General features: G+C 46.2%; 1 pseudogene; it reads right to left on the bottom strand.

The window, feature by feature from the left end:
* Window positions 1-3,592: 3,592 nt before the first annotated feature.
* Window positions 3,593-4,503, bottom strand: LOC134154918 (olfactory receptor 6B2-like; annotated as a pseudogene).
* Between the last annotated feature and the right edge of the window lie 17,674 nt (window positions 4,504-22,177).

Consider the following 22,177-nt stretch of genomic DNA (forward strand, 5'->3'; position numbering starts at 1 on the left):
GTATGATACGTGTGCCTGTAAAGTCACTCGGGACTATGTTCATGACAGGTCAGTAGAAGGCACGTTCCTTGGATGCTGCTTGTGAGGTCACTTTGTTCTCTGGGGTTGATCGACCATCAGCAGGCTCTTGGTGCAGGTTCCTGTGATTTCACCTCTGTGTATTCTCCAAATAAACAAGAAACTGATTAATAGCTTCAGTGTGGACTTTGAGGTCCTTTCTGCCTGAGTGCCTGATAGGTCAGCAGCAGGCTCATGGAGAGAACTGGTGCTTGTGAGGTCCCTTTATCCTCAGTACTTGATAGGCAAGCTGCAGGCACCTGGCTTGGGTGCTGACTGTGAGGTGACTTCTGCCTCAGCAGCTCATGGGCCAGGAGGAGGCACCTACCTGCTGCTTGTGCAGATTGGGAGGTGCTTCTGCCTCAGTCCTTGATAGGCCAGCAGTAGGCACATGGCTTCGAGGCTGAGTGTAAAGTCAATGTAGCCTTGGTATGCACATTACTGCTGCTGCCACTTGCGAGGTCGATGGTGAGTCAGTAGCTGATAGGACAACTGCAGGGACACAGTTTCAGGGCTTAATGTGAGGCCCCTTTTCAATCCATACCTGGTAAAGCAGCGTCATGGAGATTACTGCTGGGTTGTCTTGGTTACTGCCCTTTTCCTACCTTTGATCCTTCCCTAAACACTCCATAGTAAGTCTTGCACCATTCCAAAATGACTCTCATACACCCATAGGCAGTAACTCCCATCCTCAGTCTGCAAGGCCATCCTGGGAGGCTCTCCCATTGTATGTGAGTCTTAAACACGGATATGTTGGACCTGCTCTGAACGAATGTTTCTCCTCAGTAATTTGTGATCATTTCTCTGAAAACAGGGTGATTCATGTCCTAGAAATGCCAATTCTTCCTCTTTCTTTCTTAGGGAAGTGTGAGGAGTTAGGTCAGATTAAAATGCTGTGTGGGTTATATGTGTAATCCCACCTGACCACGATAAATGTCCTGAGGACATCAACTCCATAGTACATTTCCTTGCACTGATCATAACTGATAGGGGCCATAGCATCCATAGATCTAACTTACTAAGACCTTCTCAACCTCTTTGTGCCTCCGCTCCCCCCTGCAAAAGGATGTGTCAGACATTCAGGAGCCAAGATCTAAAACAAATTAAAGTGATGGAAGTGCAAGCCAGGCAGACAATAGCACTATTTAAAAGTTTAAACGACAACTAACATATTGAGCAGCAATTGTGCACTGAGATTAAAGGCATGCTGGAGGATTTTATTGAACACCATCTGAAGGATGCCTAGGGACTCTTTGGGTGCATCCAGGTATCTGGAAGGCATTTTGGATACTCTCCAGTGTGCTACCATCACAGTACAGTGATCCTCCAGAGGAGGATGTGAGTGTCACGTCATGCCAAACTGAGTATCTCAGATTGTGGTCTAGGCTCACTTTGTCATCATTAGAGAGACAGCGGAAGAATCTGGAAGATGATCTGTCTTCTTCTGAGGGAGACACAGAAATAAGCCCAGTGAATCAGTCTGCTCCTTTTCCTGCTAGTAGTCAGCAAGTCAGTTTAGAAAAGATGTTACCTCAGATCCTTGTTCTACCCTGATCCCCTTCCCTAGACATTCCTTAGTCAGTTTTGCACATTCCCTCAAGCACTTCTCAAATATCCAAAGCCTTCATGTCTTCTTTCCCACTTCTTACCTATTATGAAGTCTAGGTTGGCCCTCTCCAAAGCTATGCTTGTACTTTCTTCATGGCCCATCAGTTAATGACTGGGGAATGTTGGTCTCGGCATCATCTCTGTTACTCCTTGTCTATCATGTTTGTGTCTATGTGGTTTTCCTAAATGCTTTCTCTTTACTTATTATCCCTTTTGCACTGGAAAGGTCTGAGACCAGATAGTCTTCATGGAGCAGATGCTCTCACATTATGCATACCCTTACGTCAGGCAGACAAGCGTACTGACCAGCAGCTTGTTGACATGGAACTGCTCCCTTTCTTTGCCCCTCCCTTCCATTTCACCATTCTTCCTCTTCTTGATTCCCCTGGATCTCCTCTTTTCCCCACTTTTGGCCTTCTTCCTGGACATCCCAGCATAAGCTTTCTACACTCCCATAATCCTCATAAAACATGCCAGACCAAACTCTGGGCAGTGTGACAGCCTCTCTCCAATATCCCCAGAAGAGTCTCCCCTTTCCCAGGAGACCCCGGATAATTTTGTGCCCTTGTGATCAGTTAATGGATTGGGGCTTGATCCTCTGCAGGTCCATAGTGGGAAGGTTTACTCAGTGCCCATCCATCAGTGACCTGAGAGCTCTGGTCTCTGTCATCTGCTGCTCAGTACTCTAGAGGGCTGGTTGCTATTCAGAGGAACCTCAACGCACTGCAGATTTGGGTTGGCAGGAGCCTCCTAAATTCAGGCAAGGAAAGGAGAGAGTCTTGAACCTGGGGTGGGATAACCCCAGTAGCCCTGTGCAAAAGGTGAGCGCACGCTTGACTGGTGAGAGATCAGCTTTTCAGAAGAGGACTTGTGACTCTTGGTGAGAAAGCTGAAGAGGATTCAGGAGTGTTTCTTGGTGGCAAATACCATCAAGTAGGATGAGACTCCCACGGTCCCATAGCACAGGGAGATAAAGGAGTTGAGATGCGTGGGGAGTGTGGTCCCCAGGCCCACCCCTGTCCTAGGCTCTGGAGGACTGGTAAAAGCTTTGCAATAGGAACGAGGGCTGGGGAGAGAAGCCTGATGCTCCAAGAGTAAAGGAGTTGGGAGGAAGGTTGATAGTGCCATCTCCCTACAAGAAGGTGATGGGTGAGGAGCAGAGCTGCAGCTGGAGAAGAACAGCTGGAGTGGGTTTTGCTGTTCCCTCAGTAGACAGGGACAGTGTGGAAGAGGGAGGCCCAGGTGTTGCTTGAATCTCTTTTCCCAGCCCTCAGCAACAGGAACTGCCTGCCTCACTCAGGCTTCTCCATTTCCTCTTGCTGCTGGAGAAGGCATGACTGCTCACCCCATCCAACCACTTGTTGTAACCCTAGCTGGTCCTTGAGGTTGTGCCAAGCCAAAGGAGGGAATATAGTTGAGGTGGGTTTAACCCACCTGAGCCTCCAAACAGAAACGGCACATTTTCCCTTAGAAGTCCAGAGAGATGTAATATTCACTGCCGGCTGACATGCCAGCTTCTACCCTAGAAATGTGCAATGCTGAGGGAGATGTCTCCCATCTCAGGGACCAAAAGCAAGATGGATCCCCCCAGGCGTGCCTGTGGAAGGAATTCATCTGCCATCCCAAATTTATTCCTTCCAGATTCTCCGAGAAAGAAAACAGTTGATACATGTAGGAATACCACACTCCTTATTATCAAAGAAAAAGTTAATGCATGACCTTTTTAACTTTCTTTTTCTAAAATAAGAGCATTTCTTTCCACAGAGCTTTCCCTTTCCTCCCATTAGCACTCCACAGGCAATCTCAAGGCTGCACACTTCTAAAGAGGTCTTGCAGTACACAGTACTTGGCTTTGTAGAAGTTGTTTGTGCCCATTTCAACTGGCATGACCTCTAGGTACCACCCAAATCTTTCCTGAGTGCTTTCCTCAGGGCCTTCCTGAGCTCCTTGCTCTGCAGACTGTAGGTGAGGAGATTGACCAGGGTGGTGAGGATGGTGTAGAAGAAGGAGAACACCTTGTTGAGCTGTCTGAGTCTGGGGTTCTGGGCAGCATGTAGACAATGATGAGGGTGCCATAGAAAACAGTGACGACAGTGAGGCGCGAGGAGCAGGTGGAGAAGGCCTTCTGCGTGCCCATGCTGGAGGGGATCCTCAGGATGGCAATTATGATGGACACGTAGGAGGCCAGCGTGATCAGGAAGGGGAAGACTGAATCCAGGAGAGTCAGGATGAAAGTTACTGTTTTAACTACACTGGTGTCAGTGCAGGCGAGCTCTGGCAAAGGAGTAAAATCACAGAAGAAGTTGTCAGTTGCAGCAGGGCCACAGAACTTTAACCTTGATAAGAAGACGGTGGCTATTATAGAAAACACCAAACTCCTGGCCCAGACCCAGCTGCCATCAGGAGACCAACCTTCCAGGTTATGAGGCTTGCATAGAGCAGGGGCTGGCGTATGGCCAAGTACCGATCATAGGACATGGATGCCAGCAGGAAACATTCTGTAGCTGCAAAACCAATGAAGAAATAGAGCTGAGTCATACAACCCTGAGCAGAGATAGTCCTGTCCCCAGTCAGGAAGTTGGCCAACAGCTGGGGCACGATGGTGGAGCTGTAGCACGTCTCTAGAAAGGACAGATTGCCCAGGAAGAAGTACATGGGGCTGTGCAGATGCTGGTCTGCCACCACCAGCACAACAACGAGGCTGTTCCCAACCACGGGCACCAAGTAGATCAGGAGCAAGAGGAGGAAGAGTGGTATGTGGAGTGAGGGGATGTTCCCCATTCCCAGCAGGAGGAACTCATTTGGTGATGTGCAGTTATTCCCTTTCTCTTTCTCCATATGATGTTGTATGTGTACAACATTGACAAGGGTGACTATGAACTACTTGACGCCTTCTGTGCTCTTCAGCCATGTTTCCTAGGGCCGCACCTCAGTCTACCATGTCTCTATTCTTTCCCTCGCATAACAGAGCAGAACTGTGAAGAAAGAACTGAGTCTAAGGAAATGCCAGGCCAAAAATCTGGGCATCTGAGGGAAAGAGTAAGTATGTGCGTGAGAGCTCACAGCACAAGTCTGGAAAAGCCAAGTGGCAGTGACCCTGCTGAGGTGCCAAAGATCCCAAGCCCTGAGCCGCAGGGCTGGATTCGGCCTCCTTTACTTGTGGTGTGGACTCCTGACATATTGCACAGAGTAAAATAAATTTCTGTGGGAGAAGTGGAGGAAGAAAGTAGAAATGAATCAAAAGAGGGAGATTCGGGTCAGGAGTCTCAGCACTAAACATCGCTAACTATAGGTTATAAGTTAATAGGTACATTTACCACTTCTCTGGAAAGGCCATTTCTTCCATGACCAGCAGCACCTGAGGGCATGCTCCTGATGGACTCCCATAAGCACTCAAGATGTTCTGTGCAGCCAGCTGGAGGGGCACAATGGGACCTAGCCCTTCCTGTTCCTCCCAAGCATGTTGTTTGAGGAAGTGCTGGAAGAGCAGGCCTGACAGGATCCACATGGCACTGCACTGCCTGGGGCTGTGATAACAGCCTTGCATACACTTCCTGGGCCAGACCTTTGAAGACAAGCAACCAACAGTGCTTATGGGAGCATGCCTTCCTGATGGGCAAGGAGAGCTCAGGTTCTTGTCACCCTGCTGGAGAGGAGCTGGCAGCTCCAAGGACTGAAAAGGAACAGGTCCCATAGCTCATGAGGTGAAGGTGCTGACATGTGCCTTTTGCCAGGTCCCTGCTACTTCCTACGCCCTTTCCCAGCTCCTGGAAAGCCACTGCAGGAGCAAGCAAATCCTGGAGAACACCATTCCCTGGCTTTGTGTGAGTGAATGACATGGTGACCTGTGTGTGAGAACATGACAGGCCAGCACCAGGGACATGGCTGGGGTTTGTGCTTGTGAGGTCACCACCACCCAAGCACCTGATAGGCCAGCAGCAGGCACATGGCTTAGATCCATATTGTGAAGTCACTTCTCTCTGAAGCTGATGGGCTACAGCAGACTCTTGGTTCATGAAAATTCTTTCTGTTTCCTCTATATCTGCTACTCAGAGGCCAGGAACAGGCTTATGGCTTTGATACTGGTTTTGAGATCATTTTTCCATCGGCACTTGATACACCAGAAGCAGAGAGAAGACTGAAGTTTGTGCTTGTGAGTCACTTCTGCCTGAGTGCTGATAGGCCAGCAGTGGGCACATGGCTTCAATTCTGATTGTGAGGTTACTGCTGCCTCAGTACCTGATAGGCAAGCAGGAAGCTCTTGTATCTTCTAGTGATGTCACCTCAGTCTCTGGTGGTGATAGGCCAAAAACAGGCACATGGCTTGTATGTTCATTGTGAGGTCATTGCTGCCCGAGTACCTGACATGTCAAAGGCAGGGACAGGGCTCTGATGCTGATTGTGAGGTCACTTCCTGCTCTGTAGATTATATGTCATCAGCAGGCTCTCTGTTGCTTTTGGTTCATGTAAAGTCCCCTCTGCCTCTGCTGCTGACAGGCCAGAAGCAGGTTCATGGCCTCAGTGCAGACCGTGAGGTCACTGCTGCCCGAGTACCGGATAGGCCAGCAGCAGGAACAGCATCAGCAGAGCAGCTGTGAGGTCACTTCAGCCTGAGCAGCTGAGCAGCAGCAACAGGGCTGTGGAATGGCTTGGGAGGACGCTTCTGGCTCTGAAGACAACAGGCCAGAAGGGCTGTTCCCTGCAGGGCTGGGGCTCTCCAGAGAGGCCTGAGCCACCCCCAGGCTACACTGGGCAGGGGGCTCTTGCCGGGCTCCCGCTGCCTTGGATCCAGCAGGGTGCCTGGAGTCCACTGGATGGGCTTATCCCTGAGTTCCTGCAAGCAGGGATTTGGCTGGCTTCTCTGGGACTTTTTGGACCCTGAAAGGAAGAGACTACCTCAGTTTGGCAGTTGCAGGATGTGGAGGATGTTGCTGAGGGTGGGATCCTGGGGCGGAGACCCCATCCTACCGAGCTCCTCTCTAGCAGAATAAGCTGCCTCTGCCCCATCATCCCACAGTCTTAAAAATGACTCTAACAACCCTCCATGGGTCTGCTGCCTGCAGAACCCCTCCACGTCCTGCAGCTCTGATGCTTTAAAATCTTGATTAGTGGTGGCCCTTTGCAAATTGGCTGTATTTGGTCTGGTGAGCTGCTGCTCTGCCACTGGCCAGGCAGTTGCCTCCCCTTCATGCTCTGTGCCTGATTCCAAGCTGGGAGGCTCATTGGGGTCTCTGATGTCACAGGTGCTGGTGACCATAGGAGGAGATGATCAGGCTATGACAGGCTCAGTTGTCTGACTTCTCCCACCTTTCAAGTCAGGCTGGTCGTTTGGGGCTTCCCAACTTGGAAGCTGTATTTGGAAAAGAAAAGAAAAAGACTGACTTGAAATTGGAGATGATTGCCTCATCTAGCCTCTGGTACAGACGGAAATCTGAAGAAACCAAAGTCTCTGCTGGTTGGACACGTCACCCCTGTGAATGTAGCTCTGAGTAGCACCAATCGTTGGAAAGGGGAAGTCTTGCCATAGGGAGTACTGGTAGCTCTTCGATGCTGGAGGGCATTTTCATATTTTCAACATGCTTGGAAGGTGAAATTCTCTTCTGAGTCCTCCTGGGAAACATTCGCTGGGACTACAGTTTGGGGCAGTAATGCTTTTCCTGTTGGAAACATCACAGTCTTTGCAGAAGATAAATCTTGCCTAGAAACCTAGAGTGGCTCCATTTTGACCCAGCAGCACATCTAAGCTGGCGGAGGAGGTGGCCTTGGATGGTATTTATAACTCTTGGCCTCACTGAGGCACTCCTCAGGTGCAGATAATCCCTCCAGCTCCAGAATCCGTTGTTTTGGATCCTCACTATCTGTAGCAGCCTCCCCGGCCTGGTACCTTTCCCTGGGAGACACACTCCAAACACCTGAGCCTGGCGCAAGTACACACGGCCCTGGGAGAGGGAAAATGCTGCCATTCAGTTACTGTGTGTGAATGCGCAGTATGGGAGCACAGAGCTGTGTGCTTGTGGGGCAAATGAAGGTCTCAAGGGAAAGGCACCAGAACATGGAGGGTGCAGGAGAGAAGAGCCTAGGGTGTTTGCTGTGTTGCATGGACACACTGGGGAAGCTGCACGAGGGGCCATCATCCCAGACCAGCCCCACACAGGTCTGTGTATCCCGGCAGAGGGGAAAATCCCAGTCTTGCATGGCCTCTCTTTTGCACCAGATCCCAGCAAATCCTGGAGTACAGCTGTTTGCTCACCACCACATGGGGCACAGCCCAGAATGTGCAAGGGCTGGGTGCTCAGACCCCCTCCACCCCTAGAGTCTGAGGGATCGTTTAAGAGTCATTTAGTAATACTCCAGCCCTTTCCGCATCCGAGGTCCCTGGTGCCAGCTCCAGCTGAACTCTGCCATTCCTCACCCCCTTCCCTGCTTGCATGGACAAGGTTGCGATGTTCCCCCAGGCAACCCATGCCCCTTCTACTCTCTGTGCACTTCCACCCAAGCAGCCATAGCTCTGGTGCTGCTGCCAGGATGGAAGTGGAGGATCTCCCACAGCGATTCCTTGAGGAGCTCCCCAGGGAAGCGTTCTGCCCAGCCCAACCTCAGCCCCACAGTCCCATCATGATAGAGGGGACCTGCCTTCTCCCAACCCACCCTCACAGTGCCAGCCGCACCTAAGCCTGCTCCCGAATGTCTCCAGCACAGCCCTCGAGGGAGTTGGAGCTGCCTTGGGCAATCTAGCACAGCAGCAGAGGATGAACAAGGCAGTTGAGGTGAAGACTCCTGCCCTTGGTTACACAGCTGGGACATTGGATGGCTGATGACTTTGTGGCTGGCCAGGCTCCAGGTGTGGGGTGGATCTTTGCTTGAGGTTAGGAGCATCAGAATTTTCATGGGCTTCAGTGCAGCCCTGATCATGGTGAAGGGAAGTGGGCAGACCGAGGCACGCACAGCTGCAAAGGCTGAGGGTGGAAAAGGCAGTGTGGGGCTGGTGAAGGCCCTCTCTCTCCTCCCTATCGGGAAGAGAGTCCCCAGGCGATGCTGGACTCCGCTTTGGCCAGCAGAAGGGGAGCACAGGGCAGGGTGGAAGAGGCAGATGGAACTTCTCAAGATGCAAGAGGGAGTTTTCCAACACCTAAGGGTGAGCCAGGGATCTTTGGCTCTTTCCCCTGAGGCTCTCCCAGTTAGACTTACCTTTCCCCGGCAGCTGTGCTGGAGCAGAGGGTGAGGAGCAAGAATTCATGGAATTGCAGAGTAGTTCTGGTGGGAAGAGACCTCTGGAGGTCTCCAGTCTAAGATCCTGGGCAACGTAGGGCTGGTTGGAGGCTTCCAGTCTTGTCTGGCCATCGCCAGATTGTGCTTGACCCTCATTACTTGCTCTGCTCCTCTTGTCTGGGCACTTCAGGATGGCCCCCTCCCATCGGTGGGTCACTGTCATGTCTACCTTGCCAGAACCCTTGGCTCCCTACTCTGCTTCCCACGTGGAGCAGCCATACTGTGGGGCCATGGGCCATGCTGGTTGGGGCAGGAAGCAGACCTAGCTGGACAGGGATCACCACCGCTGATATTGTTGGCCGCTGCGTGTGCTCTTGCACAGCGCTCAGAATGGCCCCAAGGTGTTTGCAATGGCAGGAGATGTGTTCAGGTGGGCACCAGCTCCAGCCTGTGTTGTTTCACTGAAGGTGCAGGAATCACCCTCAGAGACCCTTCCCCGGGGTCTCCTGAGTCTCTGCTGCCTCTCCAGGGATTGCAGAGTCCTCCTTTGGCCATATGTACCGGGAGTTAATACTTAACCTTCCATTTCTCCACCATGGACTGTCCCTCACTTTGTGAGGCTCTGCTCAGTGCCCACCCCCAGGCACATGTTGTCCCTGGAGATCCTCTGAGCTCTCCTGGGGCTCAGATTCCCCTCCAGAAGGGTGAGTATCTATCTCTCATCAGCACTGCCATCTGTGCGACAGACCTGGGCAGGCAATTCAGAGACCGTTCACCATCTCCACTGGCACTGGTCACTGAGAAATGCACTCTGAGAGCAGCCCTCAGTCCCCAACAGGTCACCCACAGACAGTGAGCTTCCTCCCAGATCCCATGGAGTTCACAAGCAGAACACCAAATCCTTAGTTGTGCAATCCCATGGGGGTATTTTTGACTCCATCTTCTGAAGAAAGGTCAGACTTCAGGCACATCACAGGGGAGATTCTCTTTTATTATGGAAATTATTATTATTATGGAGGTCAGGTCTGGCATAAGGGTGCCCTTTGCCTCGTCCTGCCTGTACTTCCAGAACACATAAACTTAGTGACACAACCCAAACCCACCACGTTATGAAAACTCCTGGGTTATATCCACAGAATGGAGCAGAGAAGTCCAGCATGGAAATGAAGAGAACAACTCCAAAAAGGGAAAATCCTGCTGCTGGGAAGGGATATGACTCCAGTAAAGCTGCAGCCCCCACTCAAAGCTGCAGCAAGGACAGGCCTGCTGTGGCAGTGGTGTGATGATACTGTCAAGCTCAGGATCTGTTCTCACAAGCTGCTGCCTGACTCCCATCCAACCTAGTCCCCCTTCACTTGTACTGTTGGAGTACTGGAGAGGCAAGGGACCAGCTGATGGTGACAGCTGCTTGCACCCTTGCAGAAGTGAGGTGTAAGATCACACCCTGACTGTGGTCAGGGGAGCTGAGCTCTCCTAATGGACATGGGACCCATGGTCTCACCCTGTCTGTACTTGCCTGCACCCGACTCTGTGCCCGTGAGCTCCCTTGAGGTCAGTGCCAAAAGAGACCCTGCAAAAGGAAAATCTCCTCATTGCACTGCAGGCATCCAAGGGAGTTCAGACTAGCAGGCTCTGAGGTTCTCCCATCTCTGATGGTGAAGGGGGAAGCCCAGCTCCCTGCTTCAACATAGTCTGTGAGTTATATTCAAATGAGAGAAATGGCACAAATAAAAACTTTTTTCTTTCTTTTCACAAGAAAGGATCAGTGAGAAGTAAGGAAAAAAATGAATCACACAGGTCCTTGATGCCAGATGACATGGGACTGATGAGAGGATGCATACGGAATGTTTATTGTTGCTGCCATTGGAGCCATTGAACCAGTTTCCTCAGGGCATCCTTGAGCTCCTTGTTCCTCATGCTGTAGATGAGGGAGTTCACTGCTGGAGGCATCACTGAGTTCAGAACAACCACCACCAGATCCAGAGCTGGGGAGGAGATGGAGGGGGGGCTTCATGTAAGCAAAAAAATGCAGTGCTGACAAACAGGGAGATCACAGCCAGGTGTGGGAGGCACATGGAAAAGGCTTTGTGCCGGGCCTGCTCAGAGGGGATCCTCAGCACAGCAGTGAAAAATCTGCACGTAGGAGAGCAGGATGAAAATAAAAAACCCAAAAAACAAACAGGCACTAACCACAATAAGCCCAGCTTCCCTGAGGTAGAAGTGTGAGCAGGAGAGCTTGAGGATGTGGGGAATCTTGCAGAAGAACTGGTCCATCTGTTGCCTTGGCACAATGTTATTGAAAATGTGTTGGCAGCTTGCAGCACAGAGTAGAGCAGAGCAGTGGCCCAGGCAGCTGCTGCCGTTTTGAATCAAGCTCTGCTGCTCATGAGGGTCCCAAAGCACAGGGGTCTGCGGATGGCAACATAGTGATCATAGGCCATGACTGTAAGAAGACAATACTCTCCTCCTAACAAGAAGACAAGTAGAAAGACTTGTGCAGCAGATCCCCAGTAAGAAATGGACTTGATGTCCCACAGGGAATTGGTGATGGATTTGGGGATAGTGGTGGAGACAGTGACAAGGTATAGGAGGGAGAGGTTGAGGAGGAAGGAGTACATAGGGGTGCGGAGGCAGTAGGTGCAGGCCATAGCCTGGAACCTCTGTCCCATCTCCTCTGTCCTTGGAGTGGCCAGCTCCTGAGGCTCCTGAGCCTGACGTCTCTTTGCCCATCCTGTGGTCATGCTCCTGATTGACTGCCGTAAGCACTGTTGGTTGCTTGTCTCCAAGTGCCTAGTCCAGGAAGTGTGTGCAGGGCTGTTCTCACAGCCCCAGGCAGTGCAGTGCCATGAGGATCCCGTCAGGCCTGCTCTTCCAGCACTTCCTCAAACAACATGCTTGGGAGGAACAGGAAGGGCTAGGTCCCATCTGTGCCCCTCCAGCTGGGTGAAGGGAACATCTTGAGTGCTTATGGGAGTCCATCAGGAGCATACCCTCAGGTGCTGCTGGTCATGGAAGAAATGGCCTTTCCAGAGAAGTGGTAAATGTACCTATAGTTAGAGATGTTTGGATGTTTGATAGAATGTTTGTGATGCGATAGAATGTGACGCGATAGAAATGATGCGATAGAATGGTTGTGACACGACAGAATGTGACACGATAGAATGGTTGTGACGCAATAGAATGTGACGCTATAGAATGTGACGCGGCAGAATGTTTGTTACGGCATAAAATGTGACGCGATAGAATGTTTGTGACAGAATAGAATGTCACGCAATAGAATGCTTGTGATGCAATAGAATGTGACACCACAGAATGTGACGCAACAAATGTTGTGACGTAAAAGAATGTTTGTGATGCGATAGAATGTGTTGTGAGAGAATGTTTCTGACACGATAGAATATTTGTGACGATGCAGAATGTTTAAGATGCTATAGAATGTGACGCGATAAAATCTTTGTGACGCGATAGAATGTGATGCCATAGAATGTGACGGAATAGAATGTTTGTGACGCGATAGAATGTGACGCGATACACTGCTTGTGACGCGATAGATTGTGACGCGATGGAATGTGATGCGATAGAATGGTTGTGATGCGATAGAATGTGCTGTGATAGAATGTGACGCAATAGAATGTGACGCGCTAGAATGTTTGTGACACGATAGAATGTTAGTGATGCTATAGATTCTTTGTGATGCAATAGAATGTGACGTGAGAGAATGTTTGTGACACGATAGAATGTTTGTGACATGACAGAATGTGATGCGATAGAATGTGATGCGATAGAATATTTGTGGCATGATGGAATGTGACGCCATAGAATGTGATGAGATAGAATGTTTGTGACACGATAGAATGTGACGTGAGAGAATATTTGTGATGCGACAGATTGTGACGCGATAGAATGTGATGCGATAGAATGGTTGTGACGCTATAGAATGTGACTCGATAGAATGTGAAGCGATAGAATGTGACGCGATAGAATGTGACGCGAAAGAATGTTTGTGACGTGATAGAATGTGACGCGATAGAATGTGACGCGGTAGAATGTTTGTGACGCGATAGAATCTTTGGGATGCGATAGAATGTGATGCGAGAGAATGTTTGTGACGCTATAGAATGTTACGCGATAGAATGTGACGAGACAGAATGTAACCCCTTAAAATGTGATGCGAAAGAATGTTTTTGACGGCAAAGAATGTGACGCAACAGAATGTAAATGATGCGATACATTGTGACGCGATAGAATGTGATGCGATAGAATGTGACGCGATAGAATGTGACGCCATACAATGTTTCTGACACGATAGAATGTTTGTGAAGCGATAGAATGTGACGCGATAGAATGTGACGCAATAGAATGGTTGTGACGGCATAGAATGTGACACTATAGAATTTTTTTGACGCGATAGATTGTGAGGCGATAGAATGTGATGCGATAGAATGTTTGTGATGCTATACAATGTGATGCGATAGAATGTGACGCGATAGAATGTTTGTGACGTGATAGAATGTCACGCGATAGAATGTGACCCGATAGAATGTTTGTGACGCGATAGGATGTGATGCGATAGAATGTTTGTGACACGATAGAATGTTTGTGACGCGATAGAATGTCTGTGATACAATAGTATGTTACGCGATAGAATGTGAGGCGATAGAATGTTTGTGACACAATGCAATGTGAAGTGATAGAATGTGACGGCATAGAATGTGATGCGATAGAATGGTTTTGACGCGACAGAATTTTTGTGACGTGATAGACTGTGACGCAATAGAATGTTACGCGATAGAATGTGATGCGATAGAATGTGACGCGATAGGATGTTTGTTACGTGAAAGAATGTGACGCAATGAAATGTTGCGCGATAGAATGTTTGTGACAAATGGAATGTGAAATGTTAGAATGTGACACGATAGAATGTTTGTGACACAATGGAATGTGCCGTGATAGAATGTGACGTGATAGAATGTGACATGATAGACTGTGATGCAATAGAATGTGATGCGATAGAATGTTTGTGACATGATAGAATGTTTGTGACGCGATAGAATGTCTGTGATGCAATAGTACGTAACACTATAGAACGTTTGTGATGCGATAGAATGTGACGCAATAGAATGTTGAGCGATAGAATGTTTGTGACACAATGGAATGTGACTTGATAGAATGTGATGCGATAGAATGTTTGTGACGCGATAGAATTTTTGTGACGCTATAGAATGTGATGCAATAGAATTTGATGCGATAGAATTTGACGCGATACAATGTGACGCGATAGAATATTTGTGACACGATAGAATGTGACACGATAGAATGTGACACGACAGAGTGGTTGTAATGGCATAGAATGTGACGCGATAGAATGTGATGCGATAGAATGTGATGCAATAGAATGTTGCGCGACAGAATGTGATGCGATAGAATTTTTGTGACACGATAGAATGTTTGAGACGCGATAGAATGTCTGTGATGCAATAGAATGTGACGCGATAGAACGTTTGTGACGCGATAGATTGTGACGCGATAGAATGTGACGTGATAGGATCTTTGTGACGCGATAGATTGTGAAGCGATAGAATGCGAGGCGATAGAATGTTTGTGACACGATAGAATGTCTGTGACGTGATAGAATGTTTGTGATGCGATAGAATGTGACGCAATAGAATGTTGCGCGATAGAATGTGACGCGATAGAATGTTTGTGACACAATGGAATGTGACGTGATAGAATGTGACGGCATAGGATGTGACGCGATAGGATGTTTGTGACGCGATAGTATGTGATGCGATAGAATGTGACGCGATAGAATGTTTGTGACACAATGGAATGTGAAATGTTAGAATGTAACGCGATAGAATGTGATGCGATAGAATATTTTTGACACGATAGAATGTTTGTGACGCGATAGAATGTCTGTGACGCAATAGAATGTTACGAGATAGAATCTGACACGATAGAATGTTTGTGACACAGTGGAATGTGACGTGATAGAATGTGACGGCATAGAATGTGATGCGATAGAATGTTTGTGACGCGATAGAATTTTTGTGACTCGATAGAATGTGACGCGATGGAATGTTTGTGACACAATGGAATGTTACGTGATAGAATGTGACGCGATAGAATCTGACGCGATAGGATGTTTGTGACATGATAGAATGTTTGTGACGCGATACAATGTCTGTGATGCAATAGTATGTGACGCGATAGAACGTTTGTGATGCGATAGAATGTGACGCAATAGAATGTTACGCCATAGAATGTGACGCGATAGAATGTGATGCGATAGAATGTTTGTGACACGATAGAATGTTTGTGACGCGATAGAATGTCTGTGATGCAATAGTATCTGACGCGATAGAACGTTTGTGACGCGATAGAATGTGACGCAATAGAATGTTGTGCGATAGAATGTGACGCGATAGAATGTTTTTTACGCGATAGAATGTGATGCAATAGAATGTGACGAGATAGAATGTGACGTGATAGGATGTTTGTGATGCGATAGAATATGACGCAATAGAATGTGACACGATAGAATGTTTGTGACACAATGGAATGTGACGTGATAGAATGTGCCGCGATAGAATGTGATGCGATACAATATTTTTGACACGATAGAATTTTTGTGACGCGATAGAATGTGACGCGATAGACTGTGACGCGATAGAATGTTTGTTACGCGATAGAATGTGATGCGATAGAATTTTTGTTACACGATAGAATGTGATGTGATAGAATGTAGGTGACGCGATAGATTGTGACGTGATAGAATGTTTGCGACGCGATAGAATGGTTGTGACGGCAAAGAATGTGACGCGACAGAACATTTGTGATGCGATAATATGCGATGCGATAGAATGTGACGTGATAGGATGTTTGTGACGCCATATATTGTGACGCGATAGATTGTGATGCGTTAGAATGTTTGTGACACAATGGAATGTGACGTGATAGAATGTGACGGCATAGAATGTGATGCGATAGAATATTTTTGACACGATAGAATGTTTGTAACGCGATAGAATGTCTGTGATGCAATAGAATCTGACGGGATAGAATGTTTTCGATGCGATAGAATGTGACGCAATAGAATGTTACGCGATAGAATGTGACGCGATAGAATGTGACGCGATAGAATGTGATGCGATGGAATGTTTGTGACGCGATAGAATGTGATGCGATAGAATGTGATGCGATAGAATGTGACACAATAGAATGTTTGTGACGCGATAGAATGTTTGTGACGCGATAGAATGTGATGCGATAGAATGTTTGTGACACGATAGAATGTTTGTGATGCGATAGATTGCGATGCGATAGAATGTGACATGATAGAATGTTTGTGACGCCATATATTGTGACACGATACATTGTGATGCGTTAGAATGTTTGTGACACGATAGAATGTGTGTGACACAATGGAATGTGATGTGATAGAATGTGACGCGATTGAATGTGATGCGATAGAATTTTTTTGACGCGATAGAATTTTTGTGACGCTATAGAATGTGACGCGATAGAATGTTTGTGACGCGATAGAATGTTTGTTACGCGACAGAATGTGATCCGATAGAATTTTTGTTACGCGATAGAATGTGACGCGGTAGAATGTTTGTGACGCGATAGATTGTGACGCGATATAATGTTTCTGACGCGATAGAATGGTTGTGACGCGATAGATTGTGACGCGATATAATGTTTCTGACGCGATAGAATGGTTGTGACAGCATAGAATGTGACGCGATAGAACATTTGTGATGCGATAGAATGCGATGCGATAGAATGTGACGTGATAGGATGTTTGTGACGCCATATATTGTGACGCGATAGATTGTGATGCGTTAGAATGTTTGTGACACGATAGAATGTGACGTGATAGAATGTGACGCGATAGAATGTGATGAAATAGAATATTTTTGACACGATAGAATGTTTGTAACGCGATAGAATGTCTGTGATGCAATAGAATCTGACTGGATAGAATGTTTGCGATGCGATAGAATGTGACGCAATAGAATGTTTGTGACAAAATGGAATGTGACGTGAAAGAATGTGACGCGATAGAATGTGACGCGATAGAGTGTTTGTGATGCAACAGAATGTGATGCGATAGAATGTTTGTGACACGATAGAATGTGACACGATAGAATGTGACGCGACAGAATGGTTGTAATGGCATAGAATGTGACGCGATAGAATGTGAGGCGATAGAATGTTTGTGACACGATAGAATGTCTGTGACGTGATAGAATGTTTGTGATGCGATAGAATGTGACGCAATAGAATGTTGCGCGATAGAATGTGACACGATCGAATGTTTGTGACACAATGGAATGTTATGCGATAGAATGTGACGCGATAGAATGTTTGTGACACAATGGAATGTGACGTGATAGAATGTGACGCGATAGAATGTGACGCAATAGAATGTTATGCGATAGAATGTTTGTGACGCGATAGTATGTGATGCGATAGAATGTGACACGATAGAATGTGACGCGATAGAATGTGACGCGATAGGATGTTTGTGATACGATAGAATGTGGCGTGATAGAATGTGACACGATAGAATGTCTGTGACACAATGGAATGTGAAATGTTAGAATGTAACGCGATAGAATGTGATGCGATAGAATATTTTTGTCACGATAGAATGTTTGTGACGCGATAGAATGTCTGTGATGCAATAGAATGTGACGGGATAGAATGTCTGTGACACAATAGAATGTTTGTGACACAATGGAATGTGACGTGATAGAATGTGACGGCATAGAATGTGATGCGATAGAATGTTTGTGACGCGATATAATTTTTGTGACTCGATAGAATGTGACGCAATAGAATTTTATGCGATAGAATGTGACGTGATAGAATGTTTGTGACACAATGGTATGTTACGTGATAGAATGTGACGCGATAGAATTTGATGCGATAGAATGTTTGTGACATGATAGAATGTTTGTGACGCGATACAACGTCTGTGATTCAATAGTATGTGACGCGATAGAACGTTTGTGATGCGATAGAATGTGACGCAATAGAATGTTACGCCATAGAATGTGATGCGATAGAATGTTTGTGACATGATAGAATATTTGTGACGCGATAGAATTTTTGTGACTCGATAGAATGTGATGTGATAGGATGTTTGTGATGCGTTAGAATATGACGCAATAGAATGTGACACGATAGAATGTTTGTGACACAATGGAATGTGACGTGATAGAATGTGATGCGATACAATATTTTTGACACGATAGAATTTTTGTGACGCGATAGAATGTGACACGATAGAATGTTTGTGACACGACAGAATGTTTGTGATGCGATAGAATGTGATGCGATAGAATTTTTGTTACGCGATAGAATGTGACGCGATAGAATGCTTGTGACGCGATAGATTGTGACGCGATATAATGTTTGTGATGCGATAGAATGGTTGTGACGGCATAGAATGTGACGCGATAGTACATTTGTGATGCGATAGAATGCGATGCGATAGAATGTGACGTGATAGGATGTTTGTGACGCCATATATTGTGACGCGATAGATTGTGATGCGTTATAATGTTTGTGACACAATGGAATGTGACGTGATAGAATGTGACGGCATAGAATGTGATGCGATAGAATATTTTTGACACGATAGAATGTTTGTAACGCGATAGAATGTCTGTGATGCAATAGAATCTGACGGGATAGAATGTTTGCGATGCGATAGAATGTGACGCAATAGAATGTTACGCGATAGAATGTGACGCAATAGAATGTCTGTGATGCGATAGAATGTGATGCAATAGAATGTTGCGCGACAGAATGTGATGCGATAGAATTTTTGTGACACAATAGAAAGTTTGTGACGCGATAGAATGTTTGTTACGCGATAGAATGTGATGCGATAGAATTTTTGTGACGTGATAGAATGTGACGCAATAAAATGTGACGCGATAGAAAGTTTGTGACGCTATAGAATGTGATGCGATAGAATGTTTGGGACGCTATAGAATGTGATGCAATAGAATTTGATGCGATAGAATGTGACGCGATACAATGTGACGCGATAGAATATTTGTGACACGATAGAATGTGACACGATAGAATGTGACGCGACAGAGTGGTTGTAATGGCATAGAATGTGACGCGATAGAATGTGATGCGATGGAATGTTTGTGACCCGATAGAATGTCTGTAACGCAATAGAATGTCTGTGATGCAATAGAATGTGACGCGATAGAATGTCTGTGATGCGATAGAATGTGATGCAATAGAATGTTGCGCGACAGAATGTGATGCGATAGAATTTTTGTGACACGATAGAATGTTTGTGACGCGATAGAATGTCTGTGATGCAATAGAATGTGACGCGATAGAACGTTTGTGATGCGATAGATTGTGACGCGATAGAATGTGACGTGATAGGATGTTTGTGACGCGATAGATTGTGAAGCGATAGAATGCGAGGTGATAGAATGTTTGTGACACGATAGAATGTATGTGACGTGATAGAATGTTTGTGATGCGATAGAATGTAACGCAATAGAATGTTGCGCGATAGAATGTGACGCGATAGAATGTTTGTGATACAATGGAATGTGACGTGATAGAATGTGATGCGATAGAATGTGATGCGATAGAATGTTTGTGACGCGATAGTATGTGATGCGATAGAATGTGACACGATAGAATGTGACGCGATAGAATGTGACGCGATAGGATGTTTGTTACGCGATAGAATGTGATGCGATAGAATGTGACGCGATAGAATGTTTATGACGGAATGGAATGTGAAATGTTAGAATGTAACGTGATAGAATGTGATGCGATAGAATATTTTTGACACGATAGAATATTTGTGACGCGATAGAATGTCTGTGATGCAATAGAATGTGACGGGATAGAATGTTTGTGACGCGATAGAATGTCTGTGACGCAATAGAATGTTACGAGATAGAATCTGACACGATAGAATGTTTGTGACACAATGGAATGTGACGTGATAGAATGTGACGGCATAGAATGTGATGCGATAGAATGTTTGTGACGCGATAGAATGTGATGCAATAGAATGTTATGCGATAGAATGTTGCGCGATAGAATGTTGGTGACACAATGGAATGTGACGTGATAGAATGTGCCGCGATAGAATGTGATGCGATACAATATTTTTGACACGATAGAATTTTTGTGAAAGATAGAATGTGAGGCGATAGAATGTTTGTGACGCGATAGAATTTTTGTTACGCGATAGAATGTGACGCGATAGAATGTTTGTGACGCGATAGATTCTGATGCGATAGAATGTTTGTGAAGCGATAGAATGGTTGTGACGGCATAGAATGTGACGCGATAGAACATTTGTGATGCGATAGAATGCGATGCGATAGAATGTGACGTGATAGGATGTTTGTGACGCCATATATTGTGACGCGATAGATTGTGATGCGTTAGAATGTTTGTGACACAATGGAATGTGACGTGATAGAATGTGACGCGATAGAATGTGATGCAATAGAATATTTTTGACACGATAGAATGTCTGTGATGCAATAGAATCTGACGGGATAGAATGTTTGCGATGCGATAGAATGTGACGCAATAGAATGTTACGCGATAAAATGTGACGCGATAGAATGTTACGCCAAGAATGTGATGCGATAGAATGTGACACGATAGAATGTGACGCGATAGAATGTTTGTGACGCGATAGAATGTTTGTTACGCGATAGAATGTGATGAGATAGAATTTTTGTGACGCGATAGATTGTGACGCAATAGAATGTTTGTGACGCGATAGAATATATGTTATGCAATATTATGTGACGCGATAGAACATTTGTGATGCGATAGATTGCGATTCGCTAGAATGTGACGTGATAGGATGTTTATTACGCCATATATTGTGACACGATAGATTGTGATGCGTTAGAATGTTTGTGACACGATAGAATGTCTGTGACGCGATAGAACGTTTTTGAGGCGATAGAATGTGACGCAATAGAATGTTGCGCGATAGAATGTGACGCGATAGAATGTTTGTGACACAATGGAATGTGACGTGATGAATGTGACGCAATAGAATGTGATGCAATAGAATGTTTGTGACGCGATAGAATTTTTGTGACGCTATAGAATGTGACGCAATAGAATGTTATGCGATAGAATGTGACGCGATAGAATGTTTGTGACGCGACAGAATGTGATGCGATAGAATGTGACGCGATACAATGTGACGCGATAGAATATTTGTGACACGATAGAATGTGACACGATAGAATGTGACGCGACAGAGTGGTTGTAATGGCATATATTGTGACACGATAGATTGTGATGCGTTAGAATGTTTGTGACACGATAGAATGTCTGTGAAGCGATAGAATGTTTGTGATGCGATAGGATGTGACGCAATAGAATGTTGCGCGATAGAATGTGACGCGATAGAATGTTTATGACACAACGGAATGTTACGTGATAGAATGTGACGCGATAGAATGTGACGCGATAGAATGTTTGTGACGCGATAGAATGTGACGCGATAGAATTTTTGTGACGCTATAGAATGTGACGCAATAGAATGTTATGCGATAGAATGTGACGCGACAGAATGTGATGCGACAGAGTGGTTGTAATGGCATAGAATGTGACGCGATAGAATGTGATGCGATAGAATGTTTGTGACCCGATAGAATGTCTGTGACGAGATAGAATGTCTGTGATGCAATAGAATGTGACGCGATAGAATGTCTGTGATACGATAGAATGTGAAGCAATAGAATGTTGCACGATAGAATGTGACGCCATAAAATGTTTGTGACACAATGGAATGTGACGTGATAGAATGTGACGCGATAGAATGTGACGCAATAGAATGTTGCGCGATGGAATGTGACGCGATAGAATGTTTGTGACACAATGGAATCTGACGTGATAGAATGTGACGCGATAGAATGTGACGCAATAGAATGTTGCGCGATGGAATGTGACGCGATATAATGTTTGTGACACAATGGAATCTGACGTGATAGAATGTGACGCGATAGAATGTGACACAATAGAATGTTGCGCGATAGAATGTGACGCGAAAGAAAGTTTGTGACACAATGGAATCTGACGTGATAGAATGTGACGCGATAGAATGTTATGCGATAGAATGTTTGTGATGCGACAGTATGTGATGCGATAGAATGTGACACGATAGAATGTGACGCGATGGAATGTGACGCGATAGGATGTTTGTGATACGATAGAATGTGACGCGATAGAATGTGACGCGATAGAATGTTTGTGACACAATGGAATG

This window comes from Rhea pennata, unplaced genomic scaffold (assembly GCF_028389875.1).
Source record: "Rhea pennata isolate bPtePen1 unplaced genomic scaffold, bPtePen1.pri scaffold_77, whole genome shotgun sequence".
In the NCBI taxonomy this organism is placed as follows: domain Eukaryota; kingdom Metazoa; phylum Chordata; class Aves; order Rheiformes; family Rheidae; genus Rhea; species Rhea pennata.